Here is a 17,429-nt window from a genome sequence, read left to right on the forward strand (position 1 = left end):
CACCTCCAATTGACTCAAATGATGTCAATTAGCCTATCAGAAGCTTCTAAAGTCATTTTCTGGAATGTTCCAAGCTGTTTAAAGGCACAGTCAACTTAGTGTTTGTAAACTTCTGACCCACTGGAATTGTGATACAGTGAGTTGTAAGTGAAATAATATTCCTTAAAACAATTGTTGGAAAAATGACTTGTGTCATGCACAAAGTAGATGTCCTAACCGACATACCAAAACTATAGTTTGTTTACAAGAAACTTGTGGAGTGGTTGAAAAACATGTTTTAATGACTCCAACCTAAGGGTATGTAAACTTCTGACTTCAACTGTAGGTAAAACAATTGACCCAAATGTTTTTCGGTTGTAGAGTTAGTTGTGTTTCGTTTTTAAGGTTCCAAACACACTGTCATTTTCTTAACGCATCTAGTGACTAAATGAGAGCATAGGTTTCAAGGATTATGCTAGCTAGTCTGTTAGCCTAGGAAAGGTTACAGGAGATGCAGGTGGGATGAAAGTAACACAATGTTAACTGATAACCTGGAATAAAATAAAATAAATGTTTAGGGCTAGGGGGCAGTATTCGGGAGTTCGGATGACTGATGTGCCCAAAGTAAACTGCCTGTTACTCAGGCCCAGAAGTTAGGATGTACATATAATTGGTAGCATTGGATAGGAGTTTCTAAAACTGTTAAAATAATGTCTGTGAGTATGTAACAGTATAACTTTAGACCGCTATTAGAAACGCTATTTAGCGCGCACCGCTAACTAAGCTAGCCGTTTCACATCCGTTACAAGTATAACAGAACTGATATGGCTGGCAAAAACCCGGGAGAATCTATGCTGATTTTTTTTTTGAGGTCACAGGCCATTTCAATGCTAGTCTAAAGGATATTCAAAATAATTCCTCCCAGATTGCAGTTGTTTTTGGAAAAATGAGCAAGTAGTTGTAGTTTTTCAAGGTGTCCCTCATTAGGACTCTAGTCTTGTGTGAATGAGTTTGCACACATTGTTTTTTTATCTCCGGTATTGAACATACTACATTCCGTCTTAAATTTGTATCATTTATTTACATATTAGGCTACCTGAGGATTGATTAGAAACGTTGTTTGACTTGTTTGGATGAAGTTTACCAGTAACTTTTGGGATTCCTTTGTCTGCATGTTGAACGAGTGGAACGGTGGATTACTGAGTCAAACGCGCCAACTATATAGATTTTTTGGGATATAAAGAAGGACTTTATCGAACAAAACGACCATTTGTTGTGTAGCTGGGAACCTTGGGATTGCAAACAGAGGAAGATCTTCAAAGGTATCGCTATTTATCGCTATTTCTGATTTTTGTGACGACCTCTGCTGGTTTGAAAAATGTTTTTAATGCTGGTGTATGCGGGGCGCTGTCCTCAAATAATTGCATGGTATGCTTTCACCGTGAAGCCTTTTTGAAATCTGACAAGAAGTTAAGCTTTTAAACAATGTAAGACACTTGTATTTTCATGAATGTTTAATATTATGATTTTTGTATTTTGAATTTCGCGCTCTGCAATTTCACCGGATGTTGTCGTAGTGGGACACCTAGCCCAAAGAGGTTTTAAGCACAAGCCATTGTCTCCTCTAGGGCTGTTGCAGTGACCATATTACCACCACACCGGCAGTCAAGAGTCATGACCGTAGTAAAATTCCATGTGACCGTTGAGTCATGGCAATCTAATATTATGCACTCAGGACATTCGTTGGTAGTATTCTACTTGCTAATGGCCTTGTCTCAGGGCTCTATTGTCCTTCTAACCACTCTGACATCAATGCAATCAAAAAACACATCAAAAACGTATCATCAAAACAGTATTGTGCTTTTAAAACGTACCTCACTGTGATTGATCAAGAAGAAAGAAGTTCAACAACAGGTTGAAACTGAGTGGAAAACATGGTCATGGTGGATGTTATTTCAAAACCTAACAATGAAATGGACAGTGCTTTCTAAGGTAATGATTAATTAAAAACAACCATATGTAACGGCTAGCTTAGTTAGCGGTGAGCGCTAAATAGCGTTTCAATTGGTGACGTCACTTGCTCTGAGACCTTGAAGTAGTGGTTCCCCTTGCTCTGCAAGGGCCGTGGCTTTTGTGGAGCGATGGGTAACGATGCTTCGTGGGTGACTGTTGTTGATGTGTGCAGAGGGTCCCTGGTTCGCGCCTGGGTATGGGCGAGGGGACGGTCTAAAGTTATACTGTTACACATAAACAGCCTGAGGCAAGGAACAGAGAGCAAGCTTTTTTGTGACTTTCTCAATAGCCTATAGTTGCATCATGCAGCCCATATATGTTTGGATTTCTATGACATTCTAAGGTTTGTATCATTAACAACTAAAGTTCCCAAATAACTCTAAATCTAGCGCAACCTATAGGACCTGTTTCAAATGTTCCCTTTTACGCTTGTTGTGTCTTTGGCATCATTAAATTGAAGACTGTTATTTTATCAAATCAATTCTCTGTAATTATTATTACGTGATTAAACTAATCATGTAAATGTAATTAACTAGGAAGTCGGGGCACCAAGGAAATTCTTCAGATTACAAAGTTATAATTTTCCTAATATAACTCTTCAGATATTTTATTATCTGATCAATTAGTCTTCTAATGAATTATTCTTTACCTCATGTTAGTCTCATTCCGAACGTAAATTGTTGGTTATCTGCACGAACTCAGCCTTCACTATGAATCATCAATACATCAATTGTCTTAATCATTTATTTACTAACTAACTAAATAATCACATAAATGCATAACAAACAAACAGTAGATATGGTTACAAGGAAATGATAGGGGAGGTTCCCTAGTGGGCTAAGCCGATATGATGGCTTGGTAGACAAAGGGAAATGGGTGTGGACTGAGAAGGGAGCTAAAGACAAAAGTCCATACACAGTTGATAATTATATTGATTGAAATGCATTGCAATCAATATATATTTACGCTCAGTATGTCGTCGTGATCTCTGTTGGAATCGTCTGTCTTTCTGTTGGAAAGTTCACCCGCCCGTCTCTCTCTCTCCCATGAAGTATTTTGTGGTTAGAATGGATACTTCAGGTATTTAATTTTCATGAAATCACAAGTGCAATATAGCAAAACACAGCATAGCGTGTTGTTAATCCACCTGCCGTGTCAGATTTCAAAAAAGCTTTTCGGCAAAAGCTATCCAAGTGTTTATGTAAGGACATCTATCTCAGCAGACAAAACATTACAAAGAGCTTGCAGCAAAGTAGATTGGTCACGAAAGTCAGAAAAGCAATAAAATGAATCGCTTACCTTTGATCTTCGGATGTTTGCACTCACGAGACTCCCAGTTACACAAAAAATTTTCCTTTTGTTCCATAAAGATTATTTTTATATCCAAAATACCTTGCGTTATGTTCAGAAATCCACAGGCTCGAGAGGTCACGATGGGACAGACAAAAATTCCAAATAGTATCCGTAAAGTTCGTAGAAACATGTCAAACGTTTTTTATAATCAATCCTCAGGTTGTTTTTACAATAAATAATCGATAATATTTAAACCGGACCGTAGCTTTTTCAATAGGAGTGAGAGATAAAATGTCTGCTCCATGCTGCTTGCACATGCAAAACACTGCTGGCACCCAGCCATCCACTGATGTGATGTGATCGTTCTCGCTCATTTTTCAGAATAAAAGCCCGAATCTAAGTCTAAAGACTGTTCACACCATGTGGAAGCCATAGGAAAAGGAATCTGGTTGATATCCCTTTAAATGGAGGGAAGGCATGCAATGGAACAAATAGGTTTCAGGAAAAACAGCACTTTCTGGTTGGATTTTCCTCAGTTTTTCGCCTGCAATATCAGTTCTGTTATACTCACAGACAATATTTTGACAGTTTTCAAAACTTTAGAGTGTTTTCTATCCTAATCTGACAATTACATGCATATTCTAGATTCTGGGCCTGAGAAATAGGCAGTTTCATTTAGGTACGTTTTTCATCCAAACATCAAAATACTGCCCCCTACACTCAAGAGGTTAAGACAACGGACGTAGTTAATATAACTATTTGTTCAGCACTTTTGAAATGTACAGCGACAGAATTCAGAACATGGGCCGTTTTTACAGTGTACTCCCTGTACAACTAGTCAGAACTGTAGTTTAAAAAATAGGGGCATATAAACAGACAATGAAAGCTCTTACAATATTTGATGATTACATTTCTCTAAAACAGGTTATAGGCTACATATGCACCACCAAGTTAGAACAGTAGGCACAATTAAGAGGAGCAAATATCAGTAGCACTGTCAAAGCTGTACAAAAAGGTTTGCAAACAAGCACACACCGGCCATGAACGATGTGTTTACAATACCGCGTTGTTGAAAATAGACCAAATTATTAGGGTGAGGCACATGGGCTTCTAACAGCTTACTACACAACATATACACTTAGTATCACTCTCTTAGCTACAGTATAAATATCTCCCTTGCATATTACATATTTTATGCAGCAGCATACAATACATTTTTGCACTCACCTTGTGAAGGTGGCGTGTCCTTTGTGGACAAATATTGTCATCAAACTTTGTCATAAAAGTCTGGCATTCTCTAGATTTACAGTGGCAAGAAAAAGTATGTGAACCCTTTGGAATTACCTGGATTTCTGCATAAATTGGTCATACATTTTGATCTGACCTCTAAGTCACAACAATAGACAAACACAGTGTACTTAAACGAATAACACACAAATTATTGTATTTTTCTCGTCTATATTGAATATATAATTTAAAATTTCACAGTGAAGGTTGGAAAAAGTATGTAAACCCCTAGGCTAATGACTGCTCCAAAAGCTAATTGGAGTCAGGAGTCAGCTAACCTGGACTCCAATCAATGAGATGAGATTGGAGATTTTGGTTAGAGTTGACCTGCCCTATACAAAACATTCACAAAATTTGAGTTTGCTATTCACAAGAAGCATTGCACGATGTGAACCATGCCTCGGACAAAAGAGATTTCAGAAGACCTAAGATTAAGAATTGTTGACTTGCATAAAGCTGGAAAGGGTTACAAAAGTATCTCTAAAGGCCTTGATGTTCATCAGTCTATGGTAAGACAAATTGTCTATAAATGGAGAAAGTTCAGCACTGTTGCTACTCTCCCTAGGACTGGGTGTCCTGCAAAGATGACTGCAAGAGCATGGCACATTATGCTCAATGAGGGTAATAAGAATCCTACAGTGTCAGCTAAAGACTTACAGAAATCTTTGGAACATGCTAACATCTCTGTTGACGTGTCTACGATACGTGAAACACTAAACAAGAATGGTGTGCATGGGAGGACACCACAGAAGAAGCCTCTGCTGTCCAAAAAGAACATTGCTGCACATCTGAAGTTTGCAAAAGAGCACCTGAATTTTCCACAGCGCTACTGGCAAAATATTCTGTGGACAGATTAAATTAAAGTTGAGTTGTTTGGAAGGAACAGACAACACTCTGTGTGGAGAAAAAAAGGCACAGAACACCAACATCAAAACCTCATCCCAACTGTAAAATATGGTGGAGGGAGCATCATGGTTTGGGTCTGCTTTGCTGCCTCAGGACCTGGACAGCTTGCTATCATCGACAGAAAAATGAATTATCAAGTTTATCAATAATTTTTGCAGAAGAATGTAAGACTGTCTGCCAATTGAAGGTTGGGTGATGCAACAGGACATTGAGCCAAAACACAGTTGCATACTACGTTCCTCCATTGAGTTGCATACTACGTTCCTCAATTGAGTCAAAAAAACCTTCTGATTCCAGTAGGACCATGAGCTGTTGCTATCGATAAGGTGTCTGATTCATCATTTTCACCTCGAATATAAGTAGTGGACCTTTTGTCAGGGTTTGCTTGTTGTGAGCACTGAGGGAACTTCATGCACTTGACCAGATGATTCTGCATCTTTGTTGCATTCTTCACATATGATTTGGCACAGTATTTGCAAATGTACACAGCTTTTCCTTCTACATTAGCTGGAATGAAATTTCTCCACACATCAGCCTATGGCATTTTCCTGTAAAGATTATAAAAAAATGAGTAAAAAAACCCAAATACATTTCCATGTACAGATAGATAGTTAAGCAGTTAGATTAAACAACTAATTTGTTAGATAAATATTTTTTAAATGAAACATGTATAGAAACAGGTGAATGAACACTCCTCAGTTAGCAGGCTCAAGCAAGCTAAAACCCACATGATAGCAAAAACTACTTAGCAGAAATTGTTAACAAGTTAGAAGTTATTTAAAGACACTTTGCTGTTGGCTACTAATTACTATTCACCTCACCCAGTATTGTAATCAAACTTACCAGAAAGCATGTAGTCCTTGGCTCAGACAGTCTAGTGGTGTGGGCTCAATAGCATCTCATTAGTGTGCAAGATCTTGAGAATCAGCTGTACATGTGATGGAAAAGTGCACTGGACATGTGATGGAAGAATGCACTGTGCATGCAGAGGGTTGAGATTCCATTGAACTGGGGAAAGTTTAACCAAAATATACCACAAGACCTATAATTGCCTTATGTGTATCCCACAAAAAAGGTTAACGCACAATTGGCCTAGTGTCGTCCGGGTTAGGAAGGGTTTGGCAGGTAGGGAAATCCTTGTCTCATCGCGCACCAGTGACTCCTGTGGTGGGCCGGGCGCAGTGCGCGCTAACCAAGGTTGCCAGATGCAGTGTTTCCTCCGACACATTGGTGTGGCTGGCTTCCGGGTTGGAGGGCGCTGTGTTAAGAAGCAGTGCGGCTTGGTTGGGTTGTGTATCGGGGGACGCATGACTTTCAACCTTTGTCTCTCCCGAGCCCGTACGGGAGTTATAGTGATGTTACAAGATAGTAGCCACTAAAACAATTGGATACCACGAAATTGGGGAGAAAAAGGGGTAAAAAAAAAGAAGAATATTGCTGAACTGAAACAGTTTTGTAAAGAGTCGAAAATTCCTCCTGACCGTTGTGCAGTTCTGATCCGCAACTACAGAAAATGTTTGGCTGAGGTTATTGCTTCCAAAGGAGGGTCAACCAGTTATTACATCCACTTTTCCACCCTGCACTGTGCATGTTTACACAGTGTGCTCAATACATGAAAACGTATAATTGTTCGTGTGTTATTAGGTTAAGCAGACTGTGTTTGTCTATTGGTGTGACTTAGATGAAGATCAGATCAAATTGTATGACCAATTTAAGTAGAAATGCAGGTATTTGCAAAGTGTTCACATACTTTTTCATGCCACTGTATGGTGGGAATTCATGTTATTTCATGCTAATGTTAGTGGTTGCTTTGCAATGCTTGCAGTTAGCCACTGATTCCTTACAAACCACTCATTGTTGAATTTGCGATTTCCAACTTGTTGTGTTATTTTTATGTCCAATGGCTGATGAGCCCGGAAAAGTTTTATCTATAATTTATCTTCATTTATTTATCTTCATATGACAAGGATTGAAAATAATTTGCCAGTAGATTGTCGACTTGATTAATGATGATGGCTGCTAGCTAAGACCTTGAAAGTAAGATGTTGACATGATCAGTCCAATCAAAGCACATATAATGTGATTTGATGTCATTTTATCTGTGGCCAATGACCTTGAGCCTTCTTGGAAGGGCACTTGTAATGGCAGGACCCAAAGGGCTGAAATTTTGGATGTCTACCCTTACTAAGGACTTAAACCTGGCGATGACGTAGTGTCCCCATGAGTGACAGAACACTGAGCCAATCACCGTGCAACGCTCCTGTTTTCTGATGGCTCGCCCCACCACCACAGAAAGCACTGAGCTAGGCTGAATTCACCTGCATTTTGGAGCTGCCTCACTCAAGGAAGCAAAAAAAGAGACCATGTTTGTATATGGCTTTATAAACTCAATGATATATATATATATATATATTTTTTTTTTTACATTGTTTGTAAACTATTATTTGACACATATTAATGCCAAAATAACATGCAAAACAGGCAAGACAGGTGCGGCTCTGCCCTGAATGACGGATCGCCACTGGCTGACATGGCTAATTGAGTGACTGTCAGCGACTGACATAATAAGAGAAAAACTGCTGATGCACAACCACATTTCGAAATTGCACCTGGTCTATTCTGCTATTCTTACTTTCATTAGTAAATTGAGACCAGACTGAGTAAAAAATAGTTGTGTTGTTTTTTATGTCTGCATCGGCCCTGTGTCCAAGATATGGTAGCTAGAGCAGTCGACACATCACGCGCGTCGCTGGGAGTTCCCTTGTCCCCTATAGCACGCCCCTCCGTCTTTCCTCCGCTCCTTCCCGGTCGTGCCTCCCATCTATTCTCTCGCGCCATCTCCCGGGGAAAAGAAGCTGAGGGGCGGTGGCGGCGTCGGTGTAACGTTGCTTCGCTGGCCTGTAACCTCAATGGTCCACATCTAGACTGAAGACTGACAGTTGGACCCGACAGGACAGGTAGCCTTTATTTAATTGTTCTGCATTCTCTGGCAGTTATCTTGCAGTGTATGGGAGGCACAGGTGTAGCCTGTGTATCATGTGAGCATGACATTGTAGCCGACACCCGGAACGTTTTGTTATTCGTACAGTAGTGGAAAATAATGCCTGCACAAAACCGTGTGTTGACACCTTCCCATATAGGCTACCGGTGTTAAAGCCACCGCCGGTTTCGTGGAATGATTGCAAGGGTGTTGCCAAAGGTTTAATCTGTGCAGTATGATCGGTCCGGTGTTCAATCATATGCCAAGACCAACATCCTTCTTCATGTATGATATGCTGGGTTATAATGCAGCGTAGCCTACGATAGCTAGTGTCAGTGTTGCTTATAGTAATGTGTATTAGGCTACGCGCGTAACAATGCGTTAGGACCCTGCGAGTCAGATGCAAGTGTGTCAAATCTGTTGTCCGAAATATTATAATATCCAGTATTGAAATAGGCAATTGACCAATGCAGTATATTTGGCTGTCATGCCTACGGCTTTACTTGTGTGCGTTTTAAATGATTCAAATAGCCATTGTCTCACCCCTAGACAAGATAATGAAGCCGGAGTATTGGTGCGGGTGTGGCAAAGGGGACAAGCAGCATGCGTGCCAATCTGTAAATGAACGTGCATGCTCTGGGTAGGCAACAACTGTGTAGGCAAAACGCTAAATAAATAGTTTAACTGAAATCGTTCAAAATCAAGAAAAAAAGGTAGAATTTAGAATCCTCGAGATGCACCTGCTACAGAATAAGTATATTTGAAAGCATGGCTAGGCTAGCCTAGTTTTGAGTTCACATCCACAGCTGTAATCTGCTGTAGTTTATTCAATGGTCATTTAAATTAGGTAATGACACAGCCTATTACAAATATACCAATACCCCCCTACCTACCTGCTGCTGCTGCACCCCCCTTCCAACAACGGAACCTTTTTGTCCAGTTCTTATTTTGGATGTCAGTAAAAACCCCATCATTCATTGTTAACACATCATATTCACCACCAACTTGTAATTCAAATACAATTTCTGAATGGGATTTGAGTAGCTAGGCCAACAATAAAAAAGCAGACCCCTCATATGTAGATGCTTCCATTTTTCAGTGTAGGCTACATTTGCACTCACTGAAAGTTTGTTTTTCCCCAACCAGACAATTAAGTGAGTTTTAATATCAAAGTTGCAAGATGTGAGGCTTTCACATGAAGAAATTTACAGTAATGTCAGGTATTTATTGAATTTACATCAGGGATGATAAAATATCACATATGAAACAACACTTAGAAAACAATGGCTGTGCAAACGACAATTGTTCTTCCGAGACAGTGCCACAATCTAACTGTTCAACAAACAGAATTGTAAGACTGATGTTTGAGCGGGCAGTGGTTGTGGGATAGATTAAATATTGTTGAGACAAGCCAAATCTAGGTGAAAATGTAAATTTTTGCATGACGGCTGTTAGAGAACATTATACACTACATTACCAAAAGTATGTGGACACCTGCTCGTCGAACATCTTATTCCAAAATCATGGGCATTAATATGGAGTTGGACTCCCCTTTGCTGCTATAACAGCCTCCACTCTTCTGGAAAGGCTTTCTACTAGATGTTGGAACATTGCTGCGGGGACTTGCTTCCATTCAGCCACAAGAGCATTAGTGTGGTCAGGCACTGATATTGGGCGATTAGGCCAGACTCGCAGTCGGGCGTTCCAATTCATCCCAAAGGTGTTCAATGGGGTTGAGGTCAGGGCTCTGTGCAGGCCAGTCAAGTTCTTCCACACCGATCTCGACAAACCATTTCTGTATGGACCTCGCTTTGTGCATGAGGGCATGGTCATACTGAAACAGGAAAGGGCCTTCAACATTGAGATCTCTGTATTACTGCAGCTAGCTCTTATTGGTGAGCTGGTCTATACATACTTTCATTGCATCAGACTGAGCTTACAGTACCAGCTACCGACTCATGCCTCCTCTAGTCTCACAACACAGTCCTATTTCTTACTGTCTGGATTCAATCTGATCTTCTTTTGGATCCTCTCGTTCTTTCTCTCCTAGCTAATCTACTGTCTACTCTACAGTATTCGACTGAGCATCTGTGTGGGTGTCAGTGATCAGTCTAGTGTGCGTGTTCACTCACCGTGCTTCTCCACTGATCGCACACAGCAACTGAAGCAGGATTTCACATAATTTCTCTATTCCCCCTATTTGGGGCCTGTTCAGAGGGAGGCAAGCCTGCCACTCCTCCATCCCTCTGTCTTACCTCTCCTTGATTACTGCCTGTTTCTGCTTCTCCAGAGTGCATTCTAGTCTTTGTGCCAACCAATGTCATTGTTCTGTGCCCCTTGTGTTATTATGTCTCCCTGCAAAAGAGGGTTGCTTATGAATACTATTGGTTTGGAGATAAGGGTTATGATCAACACATAACACCTCCAGATACATACTATATGAGGAATTGCTGTACAGGAAAATTCCTACAGGAATATTCCTTAAAGCCTATGGTTCAGTTAGTTTCCTTGTGAAAATTGCATTTTATGTTCATGTCACATGGAACACATTTCCCAGAAATAGAAGCCAATTGTCCATAGAAGATAATTTGGAACAGTTCGTGCATGTATTGTTCGTTTTCGACTTCGGCAAGTGTTTCTTTGGCTGTTTCGTGCACACAAACATCTTTCGCGAAGGCAAGCCGAAGTCGTCAGCCGAAGTCTACCACCCCTCGTTGGCGATTGGTCAACTGAAGGAATTCTTCAATGACGTGCCTGTTGTCATTCAACAAGAGACGACTTGTCGTCATGCAATTTTTTTCCGGTTTGCCTATAGGTGCCAGCCAAACTGTAGCATGCTAACGCCTTTACAGTCATGCATGACACACTCAGACACACTGCCTCCCCTGTGTCAGCTCCATGTCATTACATGATTGATTTTCAATCCATGATATTTCATTGAATCTGCTGGAACAGTTATTTGTTCACAGCCATATTGAATTCACCACTAGATAAACTTACTGTCTCAGAGTCATAAGATTGATTGTAATAAACAGTCATTACACATTACAATTGACAGATGTTTATATCTTTCGAATGACGACATTGTGTTGTCTTTACGCCACTGAGAGGTAGCTAGATGACTGTATTACATCAATTTACCTCAGGAAGACAATGCATGTCCAAGATCATTCTCGTGTCAAGCAATATTGTCTCGAAAGACCAACAAAGGATTTTGCTGCTACCTGGCACATTCCTCTTGCAATGGCTGTTTGCTTTTGCAGACACTGTTTTGAACGTTTGATTACACTAACTCACAGTCTGAACAGCTATTGGTTCACAAGTGTTATGCTCATTGCTCACTATTTAGGTCAACAAATTAATATGAAACAAACTGCCTCAGTCATGATGTAGCATGTGTATTTGTCACGCCCTGACCTGAGATATCTCTGTTTTCTTTATATTTTGGTTAGGTCAGGGTGTGACTAGGGTGGGTACGCTAGTTTTTGTATTGTCTAGGGTTTTTGTATTGTCTAGGGTTTTTGTATGTCTAGGGTTTTGTAGGTCTAGGGGTTTTTGTATATCTATGTTGGCCTGATATGTTTATCGTTGCTGTTTATCGTTGTCTCGTATTGGGGATCATATTTAGGTAGCCATTTCCCTTTGGTGTTTGTGGGATCTTGTTCTATGTTTAGTTGCCTGTCTGCACTATTCATATAGCTTCAAGTTTCGTTTGCGCTTGTTTGTTTTGTTTTGCTGAGTTTCGGTTTTATTAAAAACATGTGGAACTCTACTCACGCTGCGCGTTAGTCGCATCTTTATAACGAACGTGACAGTATTACATCTTCCAATTAGAGGAACTAATAAACTATGAGCCTACCCTGTATTTGTCTATGACATCCTCTGCTAAACTAGCTGCTCACTATTTTTGGCAGTGTGGTACTGTTCCATGTCCTGTGAAGGTTCTCCCACTTGACTGCACATGCGCGCCCACCTCTACTACAGTAGGTAGCTCGAGCCAACTTCCTCTCAGCATAGATTGATGGACTGGCCATAAACTCCATTAGAATAAAATATCTGATTAATACAGCTCCGATAGTGTATGGACCGGCATACTAAACAGGCAAGGTTGTGTGAGGAAGGTCCCATTGCGAATAAATAGGTTGGGCTCTATAATCATGTGGATCGAGGTCTTTCACTTTATGTGAACTTGATATTTATTTTATTTATCCTTTATTTAACTAGGCAAGTCAGTTAAGAATAGGGTTGAAAAGGGTCAAAAACTTTCCAGTAAATTGCCGGAATTTTCCATGGGAAGTTAAGCCCTGGAATTTGGAGAATTTTGCTTAAAACTTCTTAGGGCTGAAATCCCGTTAACCGGATCGATATGACAACAGCCAGTGAAAGTGCAGGGCGCCAAATTCAAAACAACAGAAATCTCATAATTAAAATTCCTCAACCATACATGTATTTTATACCATTTTAAAGGTAATATTGTTGTTAATCTCACCACAGTGTCTGATTTCAAATAGGCTTTACAGCGAAAGCACCACAAATGATTATGTTAGGTCAGAGCCAAGTCACAAAAACACACACAGCCATTTTTCCAGACAAAGACTGGAGTCACAAAAAGCAGAAATAGAGAGAGAATTAATCACTAACCTTTGATGATCTTCATCAGATGACACTCATAGGACTTCATGTTACATAATTCATGTATGTTTTGTTCGGTAAAGTTCATATTTATATTCATATTTATCAGTTCATAAATCTCAGTATACATTGGGCGCGTTATGTTCAGTAGTTCCAAAAACATCCGGTGATATTGCAGAGAGCCACATCAATTTACAGAAATACTCATCATAAATGTTGATGAAAATACAAGTGTTATACATGGAATTAAAGATATACTTCACTGTAATGCAACCGCTGTGTCAGATTTCATAAAGGATTTGAGTCCCTGGCGGCGTAGTGTGTTACTGATGGTAGGCTTTGTTACTTGGGTCCCAGGTCTCTGCAGGTCATTCACTAGGTGCCCCCGTGTGGTTCTGGGATTTTTGCTCACCGTTCTTGTGATAATTTTGATCCCACGGGGTGAGATCTTGCGTGGAGCCCCAGATCGAGGGAGATTATCAGTGGTCTTGTATGTCTTCCATTTCCTAATAATTGCTCCCACTGTTGATTTCTTCAAACCAAGCTGATTACCTATTGCAGATTCAGTCTTCCCAGCCTGGTGCAGGTCTACAATTTTGTATATATCCAACATGGCGGATACATGTATTTGTATATATCCAACATGGCGGATATATGTATTTGTTCTCTGAGCGCCGTTCTCAGATTATTACATGGTTTGCTTTTTCCGCAGGAAAACCTTGTGAAGACTTACAGAAAACGTTTGACCTCTGTCATTGCCAACAAAGGGTATATAACAAAGTATTGAGATAAACTTTTGTTATTGACCAAAGACTTATTTTCCACCATAATTTGCAAATAAATTCATAAAAAATCCTACAATGTGATTTTCTGGATTTTTTTTCTCATTTGGTCTGTCATAGTTGAAGTGTACCTATGATGAAAATTACAGGCCTCTCTCATCTTTTTAAGTGGGAGAACTTGCACAATTGGTGGCTGACTAAATACTCCCCCCCCCCCCCCTGTAAATATTCACTTACCATTGAAGATCTTCATCAGAATGCACTCCCAGGAATCCCAGTTCCACAATAAATGTTTGATTTGTTCAATAATGTCCATTATTTATGTCCAAATAGCTACTTTTGTTAGCGCGTTTGGTAAACAAATCAAAACTCACGAAGCGTGTTCACTAGTTAAAGTTCCGTTACAGACCGTAGAAACTTGTCAAACGATGTATGGAATCAATCTTTAGGATGTTTTTAACATAAATCTTCAATAATATTCCAACCGGAGAATTCCTTTGTCTTCAGAAAAGCAAAGGAACGGGAGATACCTCTCATGTGAAATGCGCATGACCAGCGCGTTACTGCTGCCAGACCTCTGACTCATTCAGCTCTCATTTGGCCCCACTTCACAGTAGAAGCATCAAACAAGTTTCTAAAGACGATTGCCATCTAGTGGAAGCCTTAGGAAGTACAAGATGATCAATATCCCACTGTAACTTCAATAGGGGCTGAGTTAAAAATCGACCAACCTCAGATTTCCCACTTCCTGTTTGGATTTTTTCTCAGGTTTTTGCCTGCCATATCAGTTCTGTTATACTCACAGACATCATTCAAACAGTTTTAGAAACTTCAGAGTGTTTTCTATCCAAATGTACTAATACTATGCATATATTACCAACTGGGACAGGTAGTTTACTCTGGGCACCTTATTTATCCAAGCTACTCAATACTGCCATAAGAAGTTAAATTCATCAAAGAGTTAGCTTATAAAAGTTAACCTTTTTTGTGGGATACACATAGGTCTTGTGGCATATTTTGTTAAACTTTCCCCAGTTCAATGGAATCTCAACCCTCTGCATGCACAGTGCATTCTTCCATCACATGTCCAGTGCACTTTTCCATCACTTGTACAGCTGATTCTCAAGATATTGCACACTAATGAGATGCTATTGAGCCCACACCACTAGACTGTCTGAGCCAAGGACTACATGCTTTCTGGTAAGTTTGATTACAATACTGGGTGAGGTGAATATATTTGATATGACATACATAACTAGTAATTAGTAATTAGTAGCCAACAGCAAAGTGTCTTTAAATAACTTCTAACTTGTTAACCATTTCTGCTAAGTAGTTTTTGCTATCATGTGGGTTTTAGCTTGCTTGAGCCTGCTAACTGAGGAGTGTTCATTCACCTGTTTCTATACATGTTTCATTTAAAAAATATTTATCTAACAAATTAGTTGTTTAATCTAACTGCTTAACTATCTATCTGTACATGGAAATGTATTTGTTTTTTTTACTCATTTTTTTCTAATCTTTACAGGAAAATGCCACAGGTAGAAATTTCATTCCAGCTAATGTAGAAGGAAAAGCTGTGTACATTTGCAAATACTGTGCCAAATCATATGTGAAGAATGCAACAAAGATGCAGAATCATCTGGTCAAGGGAATGAAGTTCCCTCAGCACTCACAACAAGCAATCTCTGACAAAAGGTCCACTACTTATATTTGAGGTGAAAATGATGAATCAGACATCTTATCGATAGCAACAGCTCATGGTCCTACTGGAATCAGAAGTTTTTTTGACTCAATGGAGGAACGTAGTATGCAACTCAATGGAGGAACGTAGTATGCAACTGGATCACCCCTGATGCTCACAGGCAATGTGTAATGAAAGAGATTTCTGAATGTTCTTCGTCCAGCATACACCCCTCAGACATGCTTTATCTACTAACTTGCTGGATGCAGAGTTCAACAGAGTTCAAGTGAAGGTCAGGAAAATCATAGAGAAAGCTGACTGTATTGCAATCCTCTCTGATGGGTGGTCAAATGTTTGTGGGCAAGGAATAATTAACTACATCATCTCCACCCCTCAACCAGTATTCTACAAGAGCACAGACACAAGGGACAACAGACACACCGGTCTCTACATTGCACATCAGCTGAAGGCAGTCATCAATGACCTTGGATCACAAACAATTCTGCCAACATGAAGGCTGCTTAGTCTAAAGTGGAGGAGTCCTACCCTCACATCACATCCATTGGCTGTACTGCTCATGCATTATATCTGCTCCTCAAGGACATCATAGCACTGAAAACAATGGATACACTCTACAAGAGAGCCAAGGAAATGGTTAGGTATGTGAAGGGTCATCAAGTTATAGCAGAAATCTACCTCCCCAGGCAAAGTGAGAAGAATAAGAGCACCACATTGAAGCTGCCCAGCAACACCCGTTGGGGTGGTGTTGTCATGTTTGGCAGTCTCCTGGAGGGGAAGGAGTCTCCAAGAAATGGCCATATCACACTGCCGATATGGACAGCCCCATCAAGAGGATCCTACTGGATGATGTATGTTGGACCCCAAGTATGCTGGCAAGATCATCCTGTCTGGTACAGAGATCAACAAGGCCTATGGTGTCATCACTACTGTGTCTGGCCACCTTGGCCTGGATGAGGGCAAGGTTCTTGGCAGTCTGGCTTTGGGATGGAGATGCAATATGGCAGTCGTGCCAACATATCTCATCAGCCACCTGGTGGAAGGGACTTTGTGGATCTGAGATTTTTTCTCCTGTTGCCTCCATCCTCCAAATCCCACCATCATCAGCCAACTCAGAGCGCAACTAGTCCTTGTTTGGGAACACACAGGCTGACCAATACAAGGGTTGAAAAATTGGTGGCCATCCGGGCAAATTTGAGGCTTTTGAGCCTGACACCGAGCCATCCTCAACAAGGTTGGAAAGTGACAGTGAAGATGAGGCCTCAGAGTCTGATGTTCAAGAGGTGGACGTTGAGGAGGTTCAGGGAGAAGACATGAAAGCCTGAGAGGAAGACAAACAAAGCTTTAGTTTCTAGACTATCATTTAACAGATGTATGTTGAAAACGTTTTTGGGAGATGCGATGGATCATTGGGGATCATTCAGTATTCCCTTTTGTTGTTCAGTGAAATCATCCCATGTGAAGAGTCAACTCATTTAATTAAAGTTCAATTCATAACTAAATTATATAATTTTTTTCTATTAGAAGGATTTAATCATTTGCAATTTTGTCTACTTATGATAAGGTAAAATGTTTATGTTTCGGTCTCCATATGATATGGGAAATATATCCAATGTAAAAAACATCTACATTTAAATGGTATTAATATTCATTTGCACATGTTTCCGTTAATTCACATATATTCCCGTTAATTCCCATATATTCCCGTTAATTCCCACAGAAAGTTTCCACCTCAGAATATTCCTCAAAATGTGCAACCCTAGTTAAGAACAAATTCTTATTTACAATGACGGCCTACTCGGGTCAAACCTGGACGATGCTGGGCCAATTGTGCATTGACCTATGGGACTCTCAATCA

At 40.1% G+C, this 17,429-nt stretch overlaps 1 protein-coding gene across 1 annotated transcript in view; it reads left to right on the forward strand.

The window, feature by feature from the left end:
- Positions 1-8,382: 8,382 nt before the first annotated feature.
- LOC139417289 (band 4.1-like protein 1) overlaps positions 8,383-17,429 on the forward strand; it is a 97,988-nt gene continuing 88,941 nt past the window's right edge. The window contains exon 1 of the mRNA XM_071166552.1: positions 8,383-8,435. The gene's annotated coding sequence lies outside the window, so the exon portion shown is untranslated. The remainder of the gene's footprint in view (positions 8,436-17,429) is intronic.

This window comes from Oncorhynchus clarkii, chromosome 9, assembly GCF_045791955.1.
Source record: "Oncorhynchus clarkii lewisi isolate Uvic-CL-2024 chromosome 9, UVic_Ocla_1.0, whole genome shotgun sequence".
NCBI classification, from domain to species: Eukaryota; Metazoa; Chordata; class Actinopteri; order Salmoniformes; family Salmonidae; genus Oncorhynchus; species Oncorhynchus clarkii.